Below are 18,689 nucleotides of genomic sequence, written 5' to 3'. Positions count from 1 at the left end.
GGGAAAAAAAGCAAAAGACAAAAGGAAAAAAAAAACCCAGCAGCAGCAACAATTCAGTATTTTAACATAAGTGAAATAAAGCCTTTGAAAGCTGTACTGTCTTGGAAAGCCTGAATGTATTTTTCCTAAATCCTCAGCAGAAGTAACAGCTCCAGAAATTCTGCACAAACTCAGGGATTAGCAGCCTGCCCGAGGAGGAAGTGGGATCTTTGCTTCAAGCACCCAATTCGCATTTAAAAGGTTGTAGGAATTTGGATAAGCCTTCCTTACTGCTATGGATCATCAAAGTAGCAGCAGTTCTGGATGTATCCTAGAGTGATGTTTTCCTGTTTTACTTATTAATCTTCCTCATCCTCAACTTCTAAGCTACTCCAGCTTTCCATCACAGTGAGAGAAGCAGTACAAGTGCTCAAATGTAATCTGTTTATGCCAGGGAAACTTTAGATTTGGCTCTTTTGAGACAAGACGATCATCACTTGGTGCTGAGGTTACAGAACCAGGTTCTATTTTGTAACAACAATCTATGCTGAAAATTATTGTGTTTTTAAAATAATGATTAAAGACACAACCAACAACTGCACAGCTCTTTCACATATGTACTAAAAGCAGCAGGAGCTACGCACAAAGCAAGTGTTTTTTCAGGAGAAAGGCAACAACTATAGAAATGTTGAACAGGATCTCCTTTTATGTTTTTGTTTTAATTCTCTTTGATTACTTTAACTTGCACAATATATATCCGACATTTTATTTCATTTGTTACGAGTATCTGGGCAGAGCTCCAGTGTTTTGGTGAACTGGTCACAGTGAACACTTCGGTTCAGCATGAGCATTACCACCAGCAGGGAAAGCTGGAGAAGTGGAGGAGATAAAACACCACTGTCACATCCATACAGGACAAGGTTGAGACAGCCAAGTAAACAGGAACTGAGTTCCAGAGAGTTTCTTCATCTCAACAGGAAAGAAAAGTCCAACCAGGACTTTAAATACAAATCATCTTCACAATTAATGTGGTTACCTTTCAGTCCGAACAAGAAAAACACAGATTGCAAATATGGCATGAACAAATACTGCTGCCTTCAACTACAAATATTTAGTGAGATAAAAGCAATGACTCAGACTTCTATGCATTGAAACTTCTCATACTAGGAATAAAAAAGTTTCAAATTAATTTTCTAGAGAAAAAGCCATCAGATTATATAATTGTATGAAATGTGTATAAGCCCAGATCCGTGTTTAATTTTCTCTTTGTTATCAGACTGCAAGACAACTTCTTTTTACTGAAACAGGCATTTAAGGCAGAAATACACTTGTGTCACATATTCTGTTTCATCATTCATGCAGACAGGATTATCTAAAGTCACTGACATTTGAAGAGCCACATCTGGCAACTCAAACAGCACCAATTAAAAAACTGACCAAAATCAGGAAGTTCACTGACAATGGGGCTCAGAGGGGACAATAAATTTACATTTAACCAGAGGACCCTAGGTTTCTAGGATGATTAAATATGGTTCCATCAGGGCTGGTAGCTGACAGAAGATGGAGAACACAATCTTTCCATGTTTGCATGAATACATTCAGGAGTAAACACTTATTAAACACTTTCCCTTGTTTGACTCTAGGAAGCATCATGCCTAAAGGGATTTTGAGCCAATGTTCATCCCAATTCCTCCCTGATGGGCTGGAAGGGTGAGGGCTGTTTGGAGAATGGAGAGGGAATGTTGAAAGATGATGGGCAGGGTGGGAGGAAAGCACAAGAGGATGCTTAAAATAGTCCCACAAACACATCTAGCCTCTCTCATGGATTAGAAAGCCCAGGGGCTCAAAACCATCAACACTACAGCAGCCTAGTTCGGAATACGACCTTCAGCAGAGCTGGAAAACAGGATGTGTACAGGTGGCAGGAATGGGACACTGAAGGCTGACACTTCAGTAGGGCACAGACAAAAGATTTAGTCAACTCTACACTGCTAGCATGCAAAAATACTTTGGCGTCTGTCCTGCTCTGCCCTATTTTGACCTCTTTCTCAGTACTATGTGCAAGGGGATTTTAAAAGTCTAAATGAGTAATGCCACCTGCAGCTTAGAAATATGCTTTATATCAGAGAGACAGAGAGGGAGATTAAAAAAGAAGTATCAACTTTACCAACTTGCTTAAGAGTTTTGTGAGATGTTTTCAAAAACAGCCCAAAGAAACCCTTTGAACATTTCAATATTCAAGATCTAATTACACAAACCATGTGGGACAACATGAAGAGAGTGCAGCTTCCCCAACAACTAAGAGACAATGCTGAATTTTATTTGACCAAGTTAAATGGTTATGGGTAATACAGCTACACCATGTGTATTTCAGGGAGGGCTTGGGATTTTATTGTTATTTTTAAAAGAAAAATCAATTGAGGTGATAGATCAGAAAACAGATTTATGTTAGTTATGCATCTTACTGTATTTTTGTAGTTCATTTTTAGATTGTTCTTTACAACATAAAATAAAAAGGCCATTGTTTTAATATGTTCTCCCATCATAATGAGATGCCTCAGATTGGAGTTATTGAATAAGCTCAAAACTCCCCAAGTTACATTCTTCTTCATCTTCAGCCTCTTCTTAAAAGGATCAGGGCTGTCCTCAGGCATTCCCTGTCTTTAAAGATGAAGCCCCAACCAGATTTTATGGAAAAGACCTGTCAGTCTCTACCTTTGCCAAACTCCATAGCAGGTTTAAACAATTATGCATGACAGTAGATTTTGATTCCAGGCTCCTCTTACTCAGTATCAAGTTCTAAAAATAATATTTTTCTTTCTGCTAGGGCACCTCCAAATAGTGATGATCCAAAGGCATTAATGCAAAAGAAAGTTACAACTTAAAGAGCGTGACACAGATTATGAATAAAGAAACCCTTCCCATATGGAAAAGTTTTAAAAATTTGACATTTCTTTTCAATATGTTTTAATCAGAAAGACAGTAGTGAATTCTCACTGCTTCAGACAGAAAAGAATCAAACCTCTTGGGAGACATTACACAAAGGCAATTGCAAAGAAGGGAGAACAATCCTGTAGTTTCTTTTAAAACCATACTCCGTGTTTTTTTTAAATGCTGGGAAAGTCAGCAGTTTGGAGCCAGCCACATGTTACTTATCAATGCTTCAAATGCAGGGTGAGTTAGAAAGGCCATGCCTGGTTCCTTTTTCAATTGGGAAAAATCTCTTTTGAAGTCTTTTTGAGGGACTGATGGGGGAGAAAGTGTCAGGAAAAGGATTTGACAGATTCTGCACAGTGAGGGGCAAAATAACGTCAAGAGTAAAATCCTTTGTCTAAAATGAGCAAAGAGATAGAAACCTCTCCTTCAGCACTGGAGACACCAGATAAAATGTCTAAGAGTCCCTTGTATCTTTTTTTCCAGCTACACATTAGTTCCTTTTTATGCTTTTTGCCAGCTTCTCATCTTACCAGGAGCCTGCAGGAGAAGCCAGTCCAACATTGCAGGGAATGCAGCCACACTGGGGCTCCAAGTCTAGCACTCTCCCAAGATCCCAGGAAAACATCTTGTATTTTAAATACCCCAAGCATCACATAAGACCTCAGTTTCAAGGTGGAACCAATGATCTGAATCACCTTAAAGCAAAAGTAAAAGGATCAAGAAATTACCCAGTTTCTTGAAATGAAAGGCATTATTGATGAACACATCAATGACAACAACACTGTTGGTTTTGTTCTTGGACAGCAGACAGATTTTGCTCTCCTGTATTTTCAATTCTGTCTAAATAACAGACATGAGTAGTTTTGTACCACCTGCAATGTAAGCATAACTACCACCAGCAGGTCAAGAACTGAACTCATTTTGCTTTTACCAGGACGATAAGTTGTGCTGCCCTTTCGTTTAAATTCTCACACTCTTCAAACAAAAAGAAAACATCCATTATTTTTTCCATCAATCACAAAGACTTAATGTAACTCATCTCTAAAAGCTGTATTTATGGTAGAAATTTGAGGCATTAATTCCATATAAACTCTACTCTCATCTGTAGCAAACTGCATGTGCATGCATGGCACAAGCAACCTACACAGCTACAAACAACACAAACTTAGCATCCACAGGACAGAAAGGACCAGAGTTCACTACATCACTACTCAAAGTAACAAGTTGATGAACTCTTAGTGGAAGAAGGCAGCTCAGCTCCTCTCAATTTGAAGTGCACACAAGTATAAAATCAGCTTTTATTACCAAAAGCCATTGTCTTTCCATTTTGATGAAGTGATAATATTTTGACTTCTTCCTTGCTTCTGCCTCACAGTGTTCCATTTGCAAGGTATGTGTAGCATCTCACAGATAATACTTCACAGCAAAGAAAGGAGAAAAACTTTCTCCAACTAAGAAAAATATTTCAAAAGAATCCTATCCAAGTGCTAGCAACAGGATTATTTTAATGTAGTCTTTTTAGTTACATAACAGACATGAAAATGCAAATTATAACACTGTCTTATTTTAATAAAGACCTGGGGAGCTATAGAAAAGAGTGCTAGACAAAAAATACTTCAGATAAGAGATTAGGTACTCAAATCCCTAAAATATTCCACTGTAAGAGTGTTTGCTGCCTATTATTATAAAGATAAAAACCACAACACAATATATGTTATCTATACCAAAGATACACTTGTAAGACATTAACAGAAGTGTCTGAAAAATGTATAAAAGAATCCCCAGGTTCCAGCTTGCAGAATCCAGGCTGCTGTCAGGTTCTGCCATCTTCATACCACTCCTTTTGCATCTTCAGGAGCTGTACATGGAGCAGTTAACTGTTGTTAGCTAAGTCTGCTAACTGCCCTGAAGAAAGTCAAAGCTCCAGTCACCACACTCCCTGGTATTTGGTGATATTTATCATCAGCTGGTGCCTGTAACCCCCTACACAAAGAGGGAATATCCACCTCACTGGGGTTGGAACTTGCAGGACACCTCAAAACTCTTATGTCTATGCAATTCTATTATACATTTAGAGCAAGTATTATGCACCTTTGTTCAGACTCTTGTCCGCACACCAAAGCTAAGGTAAAACTTTATCCACAAAAGTATTTTGCACAACATTAATGAGATTATTGTGATGGGGCTTTTTGTATGTGGTTTTTAATGAAACCACTTTAAAAGTGGCAGTTCACTGATTCAGTTCCCTCTTCCCCCTTAATATTGTTACACTAGAACACAGCAAGATTTCAGGCAGCAATATGTTTTGGGTACCTTGAGTTTTTCCACAGCTCTCCTCCTCTCTAGTAATACAGTTGACCTGTAAAACAGAAAAAAGACATGACTGACTTGTGGTAGGCTTCTCAACATATATACTGTGTACTGTATATTTACAGTATCTTCTTGAACCCCTTTTCAGAACTTTTCATTGAATTACATTTTATTTTGTTATCATATAATGCATTTTTCATATAACAAAATCTTAAATGGAAGCCTCATTTAAGAGCATCTAGTAGAAATCTCAACACTGACCAGGTTACAACTCAGAAAATCCAGACTACCTGCTGCATTTTTAAAGTAGAGCGTAACAACCACAATCCACAACTCCCCTGGTAGCCCTGAGGAAGCTGAATTCCAGAGCAGCCTGAGCTGGGACAGGAGCACAGCACAGGAACACAACACCTCCCTTCAAACACTGACAGCTGCCAGTACCCAGAGCTCCTACGGAAACAACCGCCCTGCTCTGACCCTTTCCCACCCCCGAGCAGGAATGGGTTTTCCTCTTGCATTCATCTTCTAACATGAATGCAAAATGAGTAAATAAAATAGCAATTGTTTCCTTCTATCATCTTTTGTCTTCACAGGATTTGACCACAAGTTATCTTCAGTCAAACCTGACAAATTATTTCCATCATTTTCCTTTTTCCCTCAGCCACTCCACCAAGAAAAAACAATTATTTCCTGGGGGACAGGGGCCAGACTCCTTCCTTTCATACACGCATACAAAACATATGCTACATTTTCTAAGATCTGTACATTGCAAATTAGACATTTTAAGCATTGTGAAAACACTGAGCTCAGCCTACCATGAGGCAAGGCTGGTACTTCTCACCAACTTGTTACCCCATTTGAATTCATCAGGTTGTAACAGACTCTTTCAACCACTCTCAGCTTTTTCTTTTTATTCTTTTATGACTTCACTGTAGTATCCTCAAGGATTACTGCTTAGGTCTTCTCAGCATATCACACTACAAATACCTCCCTAGTTTCAACACTTACAGCAGCCGGGTTGTCCCATTTCCCACCAGCACTAAAAGCTGGATTATTCAATGTGCTGTATGAATTTCAGGAGTAAAGAACTGACTTCCAAAAAACCAAGGTGCATAAAAATAATGCAAGTAGAATTATACAAAATTACTGGAGGACACCATCATTACAAGATACTCTAAAGAAAAGAAAAAAAAACAAAATTCCAAGAGAAGTAAAAATAAGACGTTATTGCATCTTGCTATTGCCCAAATTGTCTATTTTCCCTGAATTATTTACTTATATAAAGTCAATTACTTGCTCAGCAAGTTTGCATTTAGGAATGAACAATGTACTTATACAGAATATTACAGGTATAATACAGGTAAACAGCCATAAGACTATTTCATCTACTTTTAGACCTGACAGGAATACAGATTTAGGGGAGATTTAGGGGACAGAATTCTCTGCCTAGGTGCTCTTTGTGATGCTTGGGCATATTTGCTCATTTTGCTGTCCTGCCAACTGCTCCCTGGCAGAGAGAGCACACAAAGCAATGGCAGTGACTGGGGAAAGAACAAGAAATCCATTGGCACCAAAATGCCATGCTAGAGCGTGAGTACTCCACAGCATCAGGAATTTAAACACTCTAACGTGACTGTTTATTCTTGGCATGGGTACAGTTTATTTTTCATCTACTTCACACTGTTAGAGATAAGGGAATACTATTTTTACGCAAGCTCTGATATGTTATTTTAAGCGTAGCCGTCACAAGCAAGAAGAGGCTCTCTTCCAGGCCAGCAGCTACTGTTTCCAGAGGGCATTGACAGGAAAATTTCAGTCTCTCCAATTTTCTAGCTTCAGGTCTAGTAGCACTGGTTTGCAGAGCACAGAGGTGCCCATATCTGAGGTGTCTGACCCCACTTCAGTCTCCCCAGCGTGGCACAGCCCTGCTCCTGCCCAGGGGAGCCAGCGTAGCCCCAGGACAGCCAGGGGCAGCTTGCTCAGCTCTGTCCCCATCTCTGGGCACTGCACAAGCTGCAGATCCTGCAGCTCTCAGTAGAAGGAGGTACTGTAGGAGAAAGCCAGAAACTGTGACACTGCAAAGGTAAAATGCTATTGAGAAAATTTTTTTCCTGTCCTTTGTCACAAGCTCTTTGTTACAATCTCTTTTTTCTACTTTACATCCCTTCTCCTTATTACCACTCAATGAACCTTCATAAGCTATTCATCCCTTCCCACTTGAAAATTCTCATTATTAAAACAACAAAAATATGTGAAAATTATCAAGCTACTCTGCCATTTAGTGCCACGACTCAATTCCCTCTGCTTAACCCAGCAGGGTCTTTCATCCCATTCTACCCACCCCTGGAGTATGAGCAAGAAACCTTGACACAGGCACTGGTCAGGAAATGTCTTCACTTTGTTTAAGTCACATTCTCAGCTCTTGTTCATCAGTTAAATGCCTCCATGCCCAAAATAAAATTATATAATCAGTAACAAAGGATGAAGATCATATCGAGAATGGGAAAAAGAAAATCTGGGAAGGAGTAACAGTCACACATTAAAGAACAAACTCAGAGTCAGGTCTCAGATCAGGGAAAACAACAACCATATACATTCTTGGATGAATAAATTAGGAAGAGAGATGGATTTTAACTCAAGAGATGACAGCAGTAAGATATTGAGCATGAACAGCTTTGGAAAAATTTTCAATATATCTGAATAACCGCATATGTCAGAAATCAGACATACTACACAAATCCTAACAGGATATTGAAAATGCAAGTACAAATTAAATGCTAAGTGTGGGCTTCATCCTATAGGACAAAAGAATTTTTGTGTCAGAAATACCATTTATCTTGGGAATTAAAGTGCAAAACCCACTTGGTTACTTGAGAGCTACCTCTGCCTCTCTTACAGAAGTAATGTTTTAGAGCTGTATCCAGAAACTATGAGTAATCACAATGATGGATAGTCCAGTAACTGTTGGGATATCCCAATGAAACTTGCCCTGGAATGAAATTATACTCTTCCTCAGCTACTCATATTATAATGACTGATCAGTGTGCATTAGGAAAATACACTTCTGGTTTGAATCCAAACCTTGAGTATAAAAGCAAAGCCCTAGTAAATATTTAAGAGAATTTTGAGTTCCAAACTGAAGAGCTGGCAACTAAGTTCTTTCTTTTTTTTCTTCTTTTTTTTCTTTTTTTTTTTCTTTTTTTTTTTTTTTTTTTTTTTTTTTTTTTTTTTTTTTTTTTTTTTTTTTTTTTTTTTTTTTTTTTTTTTTTTTTTTTTTGTAACAAACAAAACCATCAAAAGATTGTGCAACTCTAAGAGCCCTTAAGGAAACAATTGGGAATTTTTCATAACATGGTATTTCCTTATACTGCTGACCACAGGAATGCAAACAGTTCCACCAAACAGAGATTTCTTCATTGGAAACAACTGACAATCTAACCATGTTTCCATCTTTTCCATTCTCAGCACTCAGCATACAAAACAGATGATATAATAGAATACAGAACTGTCATACCAGGGCCACAAGACATCTTCACTATAAATCAGCACCTGAGAAACTTAACAAAAACATATTTCCTAGGGGTTACAGAGAGAATTGCTGCCTAATTATTTAGCACATTTGATTAACAAAACTGTGATCTTCTACTTATTTGTCGAATTTCCCCTAAATACTGTTAGCATCCTGTCAACCCAAAACAGACCCCTATCCCCAACCATAACTCAGCATATCAGTAACAAGACTCATTCCCACAGCATTCCCTGACAGTAAGGCAGGTGAGACACAAAAACATGGGCTAGTACTCAACTGAGTTAGTGAAAGGAAAAGCAATGCTACTCTTTGAACCTTAGAAGACTAATGGATAGATTTCCTCACCACCTTCTTCATTCAGGATTATTTGAGCAATGTCAGCTGACACCATTAATCCCTCCAAAGGAAGCTGGAAATGTTTGTGTATATGTACAGCAATGGTGCTCAGAATTCACATTCTACCAGAAACTGCACAAGGAGATCAAGTATCAGAGATACCTCAAGGGAAAGGCAAGACAGGACTTACAAAGGGACTTAATTTTCCTGACATATAATTAACAAATCACTATCATGGAGAAAACAATTTACACTCTGTGCTGAACTCCATGCTGTGAAGAGAGAAATACAGGATAAATGAACATAGGCAACTGAAAACACAGTACTGCCAGAATTCAGGAAGGCGCTAGGAATGGGAAAGGTGCTACATCGGCACCCTGACCAATGTATGTCATTGCAAATTTGCAACTCAATTAAGGCAAGATTTTAATCAGAGCTACAACTGCACTTAATTCTCTCAATTCAGGCTGAAAGAAAGCAAGAGGAACAAGTCATAAAAGGAGAACAAAATTGGAATGTGCTACAAAGAGACCAAATTGTTTTCAAAAGTAAAAACCAAAACAAACAGAGCCAATGAAAGACAAAGCTTTATGAGTTAGTTTGCCAAACAAGTCAAGAATTTTGGATGGTAGAAAAGACAGACAAATGTCTTAACTTCAGATAAAGACATAAAAAGATTTTGCTAGTGTGGAAGTGTTTACAATTCATGGCAGAGAGATTATTACTCTTGTAGTCAAGGAAACCACTCTTACAGGTTTCCAAATTTTGGAATTCCCCTTTCAAGAGGGAACATAGGAAAATCCTCCATGCTTTTCTGAAAGGAGAATGAATACGGCTTTAGTGTCCCAAACAAGGCTTCGACAACAAACTGGTTCCAATGGCTCCGTAGAAGAAGAGGTCACCATCATAAATGAAACATGTCAATACTTCACTTTCATATTCTGAGATCCTCAATAATAAAATAGCCATTACATCCCATCATATTTTCACATACAAAACCATTTACCAGGAGTTACTGAACCAGTAGCTAAAATTTTCAAGTTAGGCTTTATTTATCTGCTGCATCTCTTGATGTTTTCTTTCAAAGGGATGCCCACTGAACTCTCAAAAGCTGATCTTTCATCACAGCACACTGCTGGTCTTGGAGAATTCAACTTTTCTCCTGTTTAGATGATTCTGAGGCTCCAAACATAAATTATACCAAGAAACAGCTTGGTTTAATTATAATAGTAATTCAAAACTTATTTTTCCAGTTTTTATCTTAACTAGATAACAAAACCCCGCTTCAGCTGATACATCAAAGTGCACTGAGATTTAGAATAGAACTCAAAAACTACCTTTTATTTTTATTGCTGTCAATATCCTAAGAAAAAAATATGCACCAAAAACTTTTCAATTTAATATCGCTGGTGTTGCTAGAGAACTACTCAGACTCTGCAGACTGAAAAGCAAAGCAGAAGCTACAGCACACCATGATCACCATAATTAGAACATAGTAACACCAAGTGATGCAGGAAATTATTTGCTGGTTTTCATTAAAATGCACGGTTCATTTTTAATTTTTCCTACAGTCCCTGCACCAAGATGCATGTTCAGAATGGCAAGAAACTACTAGGCAAAATTTATGTAACATTCATACTCAAGTTGAATTAGCACTACAATCACTAGAAACTTTGGTGCTGATAAGGAAGCAGAGACCGATTTTAGAAAAATATTACAAATTAAAGCTATTGAAGAGTAACGGAAAAGCTTTAATTATTACTTCTGGCTGAAATAAATACATACAAAAATGAAGGTGTTAATTCACAATTACTTTATGGGTTATTGTTTATAGTAATACTGGCTATGTAATTTTACTTTTGTCATCTGATAAACCCCACTTACGAAGGCCCAGTGCTCAACAGTTTGGTGTTGTAAAGAACAGAGTTGCTTTCTGGAATCGATCTTAATGACTGTTTCTCAGTGAGAATAAAATTAGTTTCAAGTGGGCTATTTTAAGTACTGCATTACTAAATTTCCACATAAGTATAGCCTAAGCAATGGGAAATGACACTGCCAGAAATCATCTGAATGGCCATATCTGACTCTGGGTACAGTTTTGCAATAGACCTTCTAACTGGCCTCAGGGAAGTAGTTTCTGCATTATATACTTCTGCTCCCCTTGCTCCCTTCAAAAGAGGTGAGCTCCCTGCTGAGACTGGCATGAGAGAAGTGTGTTAATATACTGTAATATACTACATCTCTTCCAGCAATGGGTATGTCAAACCAGACTAAACACAAGTGCTAACTGCAGCTCCAAAAAGCCCGTCAAGAGGAGGCAGACAGTGCTCCTTTAGCCTTCCTTATGAAAAATGAAAAAGCACAGTTTAAAGGTACACCAAATTCATTAAAGTAAAATAATTTTCAAGCCATGCCCAAGGTTTGGGCAATTGTAAAGAAAAAGACACGTAGGATTTTTCAGCTGCAATTTCATGCCACTGAACTTGTTTTTCCCCCTCTTTGCTTCTTTTTTATCTCACTCCACATATATTCTTATATATTGAAGTCTTGTAGACTTCTCAGATTTTAAATCTTCCTGAAAGAAAAAATATCTTACATTCCTTTTTAAAAAGAAAAGGAAATGTGAAGGCCCAGCATGACTCCATTCTCACCTTTTGTTAACACAGGTTTCCGGCTTTCTTCTCCCTGAGACAAATCTCACATGTTCTACCAATCTCTCAGTGTCAACCTCAACCCATTAGCTTTTACTGCAGTCTCATTACTGTCCTCCGACCCCCCCTACTAATGTATAATGGTCATTTCCAAAGCTGCTCTCAATCTCTCTTCCTTGTGGTTTGCAGGATCCCACTCCTATCAATAAACACTCCTTCCAGAACACCCAGACTACTAATGGCTGTAAGAAATCCTACCCTCCACCCACTGCCAGTCCCTTCTGTCATGCTACTTCTGCATTCTGCTTTCAGCACCACCAGCCCATTGCTCCTCTTCCACTGCCATGTGAACTCCTGGCACATTGTGCTGGCCAACCACCTCAAATGCACAACTGGAAATAACTTCTTGGTGCTGTACACAGACCACCCACCTCCTCCTCTGCCCAAGAGACCCAACACAGCCTCAAAGCTTCAAGAAAGAAATGGGCACTCCATGGAGCAAGACTTCTGCTCCCTTGGGTTCCATTTCCCACACAAGGAAACAAGACCAACTTCCCAACTCGCTCCAGTATGTGCATTTGAGACTCCCTTCTCACTAGATTAACATGTAAAAAATACACTTAAATATTCACAGTTATAACACTGGTATAGCAGTAGTGGTCTGCCTAAGGATACAAAGCAAAATTCATATAGACTCTTTCCATGTGTTTTCTCCTATGAAGTAAAAGCAAGACCTAGCACATTTTTATTCTATGTCTAATTCCTCAGCAATTTTTTTGCAACCTCCCTTTGACACATCAGTCCTAAAAATGTCCATTCAGGACGTTTTTACTAAGAAGGGATCCTTGTTAAATTGATGCTTCAACCACCTGAGCAGACACTGGTTCCTCTCTAGTCTCACCTTTTCCTTTAATGCTATTTTGTTTTATTTTGCAAGCCATCAAATCCACAGCACCTCTTAAGCTGCACACACATAGAGTTTTGTCTTTCAGCTCTGCAGCTGAGGTGTCACTCTCATTCTACTGCAGCAACATTACTTCTGAGCATTCCCAGCAAGGTCACTGGCATTCTGCAGCTCTTTCTGAGACTGACAAAACTCCTCGCATACTGTGCTTGCAAACAGGGAGAGAATGGTGGAAATAAAAGTGAAGACCTGCAGCTGAAGTTTGAGGGGGCTGAAGAGGATTTTCCCTATTCTCCCAATGGTGATTAGTGGGGCAATTAGCCCAGTTGCATCCAGGCAGGACAAAACCACCACAAGGAATGGCTGCCTGCCAACAGATGATCAGAAGATGTTTCACAACATAAACTTCAAATATATGATATTATTTTCTTCCAGCATTAACTTACGGTTAAAGCCATAGCTGGATCCATGACACCAAATTATTGCTGCAAAGTTAATAATGTACAAAAAGATCTTGAAACACTTTTCCTCCCCTCTGAAATACCAAGCCCCTTATTTAATAGAATAAGCTGTATTTGGAAGTTGAGGTTATGATTTGTTTACAAACTGACCAACTCCACTGGTGAAAGAAAAATAGGTTTTCACCAGTACTCATCCTATTTTATAATGACATTATGAACAGAAATATTGCCCCTTTATATTCTTTTATTTAATCATATGCATGAAACAGTCAATTCAGCCCCCAAACCTGGGAAAGGATCAAAACCAACTACAGTTTTATTTTTTTAAACTCTGTATCTCACTTGTTCACTTTTGACTTCTGCAAAGCTTAATTCAGCCAACCTCCACCCTAACCCCTGGGAGCATCTTGTACTTTCCAGCCATCTGGACTGTATTTACATTACTAAGAAGAAAGTCAAACTTGCTCATGAACGAAGAAAATCTCCCTACTATCTTTCTGTCTTGTCTCCATAGTTATCTTTTTAGTTCTTATTATTTAAAAAAAAATTACTGTTCTCTCTGGGGACCTCACTCAATCTCCCTCATGAGCTCTACTGATGTCATACAACTTCTTTGCTTATAATTTCCTAGTGCTGCCTCTAAAAAAAAATTAAAAATAGAAATTACTGGTTTTCCCCTCCGTTTTCACCCTTTCTTCACGAAAGCCCTTACAAACAGTGTGAAAGTTCATGAATGATGGATTAGGATAGAAGCAATTGTACCAAAGTGTTTATTTAGACAGTAAAAGTGACAGCTTTGCAAATAAAACGAACTATTGCCAAACTAAGATCAGAGACAAATTTTAAAAGAGACATGGACAAATATTTACTTTTGAACTTGTATCCATTTTAATGGTATTCCTCCCTCTGGCAGTGACTGCTGCATCTTGGCTCCTCCAGGACACAGGAACACGCAATTTTTAAAAATTGCATTTTCATCAAACTATCTGTGCTGTGACCCCTCTCCCAACACTGCTGATCCAGTGTGCTGAGGAAACTTGAAGAAAAAGCACAAACTGCAGAAGACAAGAAACTACTTCAAACTGGTTTTACTTTCAACCCCATGTCCTCAAACCCCACCTATTTTTTACTTTATCTGAGCTGCAGTGTAAGTCTGCCTTTTAGTATTTTATAACCTTGTTTTTCAGGGCACACTATCTCTTTTGATCAAAGGTAGTCTATAACTATAGCTTATCATTAAAACCTATTTTGCAGATTTACTCTGCTCCAGCTGACATGCACCAGAAACCTGCATCAAGTTTAAATGAAAGCCAGATTGGTGTCTTAGTTACAGGGAAAATTAATGAAAGCAATGAGTGATGCTTGACATTCAGCTTTTGAACTAGGAATTGAAGAGCTCCAATGCTTTTTGATGCCTGACCCAAACATCTGACTAATTTCAAATACTAATTCAGTTTAATGAGCTAATTTAATACCTGTATAAGGGAAAAATGCCAATGTAACATAAATTAGAAAACACTAGGAAGAAAAATACCTTTCTAGAGGGGTGTTTGCTTAGAGAGAACTACCTACTGTTGTTTATTTTCAAGCTGAACCTCTGAATTTAATTCAACAAAGTGACCCTTCAGCGGCATAATGACTTTTAATGATCATGTCAAGTATCTTCTTGTCCCTTCAGCAACTCTTCTGGAATACCAAGGAGTAGAAATTCAATTACAGATGCGTGGTCGGCTGCCTACCACAGCCACAGTAAGTTCATTAGAGCAGGAAATACACAGCAGAGAGGTAACAATGAATTAAAAATGTAATGAATATGCCCACATGAAAAAATAACTACTGAAATAACTCACCCAAACACTACCACATTCTGCTTGCTTTCTTTTAAAGATGCCAGTTTCTAGAATGATTCAACATTGTCCTTTCACAGTTTTTTCCTCCTCATCTCCAAAACTCAAATACCAGCAGAGTGAATAAACATGGTTTGTCACTAAAAGTAGCTGAAGTGTTGTGAAGATGCAACACGTCTCTGCTTTAGGGAAGCTCAGTCAAATTACTTATCAGAAACAAAACCCCAGGAGATCTGTTATCAGATGAGCAATACCTCTACTAAAAAGGACTTCTCCACCTCCATTTCAAGCTGTTCAAATTTCCCCCAAAATTTGCAATATTTTTTCATTTAGAAGACATGGACAATAAACATTCAGGCAACCCTGAACTTCCTTTTCTTGATACACAAGCTGAACATTTTATGCAAACTACTAAAAATAAGTTTTACTTCCAGCTGTGACAACTCCTCATAGCTTTAATCAAAGGAGTAGCAATCACAGCCTAATGGGCCCTGTTCTCTAGAGCTTCCAAGTTGAAAAATTATCAGTAGGAGAATATGCACTGCAAAGAAGAGAAGAATCTGCCAAGAAGTGAGGACTAATATATTTGCACTTAGCCTGCCTCAATTTGGTTTTACATATTTCTAACAGAGAGAACAAAAAGTGACTTGATGCTCAGTCTGCAGCTATGGTATGAAATTAGTTTCTAAGGAAACAGGGCAGAATCCAAGGGACAAAATTTCTGTGTTTGTGCTGCTTCTGTAACAAACACAGCATCAGCTGCAGAAGGCACATGAAGCAAAACTCCAAAGTGATTAAGGGATTGGACCTTTGGCATCCTGAACCTGCAATTTAAGTGGCAGCCTCACTGGTGAGGCACTCATCTGTCTGAGGAGAGCACAGAGGTGCACAGGATGCACACCAGCTCACAGCCACTGCCAGCCTACTCCTCTCAACTGCAGTGCAGGAAGAGTCACTAAAAATAACACAGCTGGCACTGAATATAGTCTGCTCCTTCAGGCGTGCACTGGCTCTGCTGTGACTTTTAGAAAATCTGACTGCCCACATCCCGTGGTTCCTCTTTCAGAGGAAAAACAAATCTTTAACTAGTGAGGCAGAAAACTTTTCTGTCCAAGAAGTCAAAGTGGGTCAGATAAAAGGTGCTGATTTTCAAGAGAGGTTTCCACACCACGAATGCCAAGCAGGTTTCCCCCCTGTGATGGGCACACTGGAGAGCATCCCTCCAGCCTGATGGCATGGGGCTGCTCTGGCTGCTCTCCCCAGCTGCTGCTGCACCCTGCGTGCAGGGATTGTCCTCAGGCAAGAAGGGCAGCTACATCAGGGAACTCCAGATGATGAGATCCTCCAGGCCAAAATAATCAGAATTCCTTGGAGAATTTAAAACTTCTGAGGTTTGTGGTGCACTCTGAAAGAAAACATTCCTCCTATCAACCAGCCACATAACTCACTGCTTAGCAACAGAGGTTGCACACACGTACCTGCCTGCAAGAGGGAAAACAACTCTTGCTATCCATCAATTTCATGACACAATTTCTCTCTGAGTATACACAGGGTTTGTTGTTTGTTTTTAAAAATGATCTTAAATTCACATTTCAATATAAATCCAGGTCCCCTCTACATTCAGTGAAATGAACTGAAAAGAAATCATGATCATGAACTGAAAATAAAATGTTTCTAAAGCAGTTTCAATACAGGTGTTTGAGTAAGGCTAATTTCAACTTGAGAGGGAACTCTCTTGGTTTGCTGTGTCAGTTTGGGCAGTGACAATTCTTTTTGCACAGCTTTCCTTTTCAGAAGGAAAACATCAATGCACCTCAAAACCTCAGTGTTAAGAGTCTACTTCTAAAACTGTTTGCCTGATGGCCAGAGGTGACACCCAGCCCTGAAATCCCAAATACATAACCACAGGCTGGGGTATTATTTCCACTATGCTATTCCACTGCAGAACACACATCAATGCTCATCTCTGTCCACAAATCAATGGAACCTATTTTAGGCACAAAAGCTTCAAAATAAATCCTTCTGACCAACCTCTCAAATTAATTATGCAAATACTGTATCAAAGCGCACAGATAATTTTTACTTCAAATTTTTAAAATCTGCAGATACTCTGAAAGGAAAAGAAAGTAAATGTCTAATTATACACACTGAATAATCCAGATAATGGCCTGTCACATGCATCGTTCTGAATGCAAACCAGAACAATGATTTTAGCTGTAAACACAATGTGGAAATATCAAGTAACTTTGATCTTGTCTTTGGCACGAACACACTTTCTTAAGATTACCTTCTGTATTCAGTGGGATATATATATATATATAAAATACATAATGAAGTATTTTTTCCCTGTTGAATCTCAAAGCCATTCCTTACCAAACACACTCTATGAGTTATTCCAAGAGAGATGAATTGTATTTCTCCAAACAGAAGGACGCTGCCTCTTACTGCCCTGCTAGAAACACTAAAAGCAGAAAAAACTTTTTCAGTGCTTTATTTCCGTTCAAGCAAAGTGTGATTGGTTTTGTATCCAAAATACCCACAAAGTGTGGTTGTACTCAAAAGCTCCTGTGCTGAGGAGCACATACCAGCTTAGGAGAGAGGAAGAAATGCCTGCTGTGGAAATGAGTCCTAGCATGCACTCCAGGCACGTTTAGGAGGTAGGATTTTCTTCATTTCAGCCTACTTCTTCCTAACACAGCAAGCAAATCATGCAGAAATCAAGTGACCTACCAAAAGACGGACTAAAACTGAATAGATGAGAATGCCCAGGTTGGACATGCCGGGGAGGCAGTGGAAACCACTGCTGTCATCTTTGCCTGGTACTAAAAAACTTCTTGTACAACTGCCCATGCTATTAAGACAAATTTCAGCAAGTGTAAAACCTTGTTTCATAACAATGTTATTAAGGGGAGATAAGACTTTTAATGAGACAGCTCTACAGTTTAAGAAATTGAAGCTGGAAATTAAAAATTAGGAATTCCAGTGGTGACTATGGCTAACAGTGACTGAAAGGACTAAGTGCAACAGGAAAGTCTGACTGCTGTGTGGTGCAGCAGTCTTCTTCCCACCCAGGCTTTGCTTCCTAACACCTTTTGCCTTCTACAGATAAAGCACAAGATACTAAATTTCACATTGCAGTTTTATTAGTTTTAAGGTATGAAGAAAATCTATGAAAGTAACATCACTGGAAAATAAATGCATGACTTTTTAAAGTCACCTCTCAGTAGCTGCATTTCTAACAAGATGCTCAGCTTAGGCTAAAGGGATTTATTGCACACACCTGGATCCCTTCAAAAGAAATTACTTTAAAGGAGGGAAGGGAACATGTGCTGATCAAACAGAATACTCCATTAAATGGCGATGCAAGACAGCATGAGATACACATTGAAGGCCAGCAGAATTAATCTACATCCAGGTCTAAAATAAAACTGTACTATAGAATTGTAAGATTTCCTGAGTACGTGCACCTCAGCCAACTTACACAAACCCTTACCTATCTCTGCAACTCACTTTTTTCCACCGCTGAAGCTGCCAAACTCAAGAACCAGCCACTTTCATGTACTACTTTTACAAGGCAGTCACACCGAGAAGTTGTACATCAAATTCAGTTAGGAAAGTGAACAAAACCAGGACAGACACCTTCAGCTTGAATTTGTTGAATGTTTAAATGATTCAAGTCTAATTGTGAGGTTTTAGCTAAGCTTTTCTTTTTACTTTTTTATAGTAATATCTGCC

General features: G+C 38.7%; 1 protein-coding gene across 7 annotated transcripts in view; it reads right to left on the bottom strand.

Moving 5' to 3' along the window:
* ADD3 (adducin 3) overlaps window positions 1-18,689 on the bottom strand; it is a 92,485-nt gene that overhangs the window by 53,514 nt on the left and 20,282 nt on the right. For 6 of the 7 annotated variants that reach the window (XM_041415374.1, XM_041415371.1, XM_041415373.1 and 3 more), the window contains one exon: window positions 5,230-5,275. The exons of the other annotated variant lie outside the window; for it this stretch is intronic. The gene's annotated coding sequence lies outside the window, so the exon portion shown is untranslated. The remainder of the gene's footprint in view (window positions 1-5,229; window positions 5,276-18,689) is intronic. 7 annotated transcript variants of the gene reach the window in all.

Source organism: Onychostruthus taczanowskii, unplaced genomic scaffold (genome assembly GCF_017590055.1).
Source record: "Onychostruthus taczanowskii isolate IOZ18803 unplaced genomic scaffold, ASM1759005v1 scaffold5, whole genome shotgun sequence".
In the NCBI taxonomy this organism is placed as follows: domain Eukaryota; kingdom Metazoa; phylum Chordata; class Aves; order Passeriformes; family Passeridae; genus Onychostruthus; species Onychostruthus taczanowskii.
This window is presented reverse-complemented; position numbering and strand designations above follow the sequence as displayed.